Below are 2,779 nucleotides of genomic sequence, written 5' to 3'. Positions count from 1 at the left end.
TTTCATCGCACTGAAGAAATGAAACCTTGTTCAACATTTTTAAATACTTACTTTCTTTAGCAAAATTTAATTCTATACACTCAATGTATAAAAGATTTTGGTCATTGTTTACGTTTATGACTTTTCCGAATGCAAAAGTAAATAGCTTGAAATCTTTTGAAAACTCTTTTCTCTAGTCCACAAGTAAAATGTGATTCGAGGAAGCCCCAAAAACATTCATATTTTCCACATAAAAGGGGGAGAAAAGATTTAAAAATTAAAGATCTGATAGAAACATTCTAATAGCTAATTAGGTTCTCCTACTGTCAGCTTTTAAGTATGAAGCTGGGGTCACCCAGACCGTACTATACTTCTAATATTTGGGTCCCTTCCCATGGGACTTCTACGGGGCTGCCGGTATTAGTATCTATATTTACTTTCAGTTGTGCTTTGACCAAGATAGTTGGACAACGTATGGCCCTGACTTTGTTTGGCGAATAATATCAATTAAAAGCTCGTCTTTGGCCAGTGAGACCTCAATGTACCTGTGAGCGGATACCAACTACCGAACAGGCAAATATGAGCCAAAAACCCTTGGAAATGTTCGCAGTGATGGTTCAAAGTAGGCACGCCACGAAAATATAGAGACACACAATGCGGCTCTAAAAGTGTTGTATTACAATTTTTTATTTTTATAGTGTTGATATAATGCCCATCTAGCCATAAGCTCAGGGGAAGCTGGAGTCCGTTGTGGCGAATAATAACCAATGTAAGATCTACAGACATTTTTCATTTTCACCACTCCGTTTATCAGTGCTACACAGCCTAATATTGTCTTCCAAAGATCAGAAGACGAAAATAATTTATGTGATTGAATTCTCGGCACCAGTCGATGGTCATATCACAGTGAAATAGATAGGAAACGGGATAAATATCAAGTACCTCATTTGAGCTTACCAGGCTATAGCAAGGCTACAAAGTCTATCTGTTAGTTCTCATCATCGGCTGCCTTGGAGGTATGAGAGCTTCATTTCTCAGCCAACTCAACAAAATTTCGTCTCACTTCATCGCGAACTGGATGCAAAAGTCTATTCTTCTGGGATCACCTCACATCTGGTCCATCAATACTGTTCCTCATAAGATTCTGCAAAGATTCGTAGCTCAAAAAAAGGAGCCAGAGGTAAAACCTTTACCTCCAATTGTCCCATCTTCCATGTAAGATCATCTACTGTTTAAGCCCGAACTTCAAGGAACAGTGTTCTACGATGATATCTCGCGTGAATTTTCCACTGTTTCTTAACTTTTAGAACACGTCCCGGTTGCATTTGGATTGGTCGCTCTAAATAACCATGATCTTGGCTTCCGGAACCTACAATTTCTATTATATAATTACAATGAAATGATAATAGTAAAATCATACAGTTGCGAGACCATTTCAACAGCAAGCAAAAGTTTGCGCTTTAGAACAAGATCTCGATTACACTCCGTTGCATTTGTCCTCAGAGGAGGCGCTAGAAATAAGTGCAGAAATCATAGAGGAATGAGAAGTGCGATAAAAACAAAAAGGAACCCACTCAAAGCATTCCTATAAGCTAGTAAAGCTAATGTAACAGCGTCAGCTATTCTCCCCACTTCTTCGTCTAGGCACCTTAGCGTGACGGGTTTCTTAACGCATCCCTTGTATAGGGAGTTATTCTGCTTCCTAGAGTTCAGCAGTCAAGATCGGTAATCAATAAAGAAGACCTGCCTCACAGTACAGACACTTTTACAAATAAAATGTCAATTATTCTCCAGATATTACAAAATTGGCGATCCTGCCAGGATCCCGTTCACGATATCCTGGGGAAGAAGAATTTAGGGAACACCCTCAGTAATTTCAAACAACGAGAATCTTCGACTCGAACCAGGACTGTACGGATTTTGTTCGCATCCATGGCAACGACCACGGGAAGCTGTGACTCCCAAGGCATCTACGGAACCTTGATGAAAGATCTGACGATCTTTCTATTCCGGAGAGAGCCCGCAGTGCCAAGCGATAAGCCTCTGAAAGAAACGCATCATCGAGCCAAGCGCGGTTCAACCGCATAGCAGCAGGACGTCTACGACCTTTGAAGTACAAATGCTATCTACTAGGCTGACACGGAACTAAAAGAAAGGAGAAAAAAATAAGCATCGGCAATTTCGGTAAAGCTAAATGAAGAAATATTTCGGTGAATAGGCTGCCCTCAGTAAGTACGACTTTGATACACCACGGCCTTTATCCTATAATAAGCCGACGATCTGCTCTGAATTAACCTTGGGGCAATGTTGTGGCACGATTCCTTAACTAAAGGGTTTTAACTACACCAAATATTGTGAAATTAATAACGCGACTCGCGGCACTCACACCCGACACTCGCAGTCAGGACTAACTGGCGTTCCATGCCTACAGAGAAAATCTTAGCACACAATACCACACATAGAAAGACAACTCAGGACGAATCCCATGGGGAACGTGAAACTTTGGGCGAGGAAGCAGCACCTGAACAAGTTGAAAGAACCATTCGGTCCATTCAAGTAGCCCCGACATCCTAAGAAAAAATACGTACCAGTCAAGGCTATTCGCACATAAAAATAAACCGACAAGCTAGCCGAACAGCAGTGTAACATCTCTGCACGCAAAAGGAACCTTTGGGCCCGGTGACCTGACGATACCCGTTTATGGCAGCGCACACAGAGTTAACATAGCAGCGAGGCAACGAGTAGCGATAAAAAACTTAGAACCTCTCTCTCAGGCAAAAGAGATTATTCGCACGGTAGA

Source organism: Belonocnema kinseyi, chromosome 7 (genome assembly GCF_010883055.1).
Source record: "Belonocnema kinseyi isolate 2016_QV_RU_SX_M_011 chromosome 7, B_treatae_v1, whole genome shotgun sequence".
NCBI lineage: Eukaryota > Metazoa > Arthropoda > Insecta > Hymenoptera > Cynipidae > Belonocnema > Belonocnema kinseyi.
Note: the sequence above shows the minus strand (reverse complement) of the source record.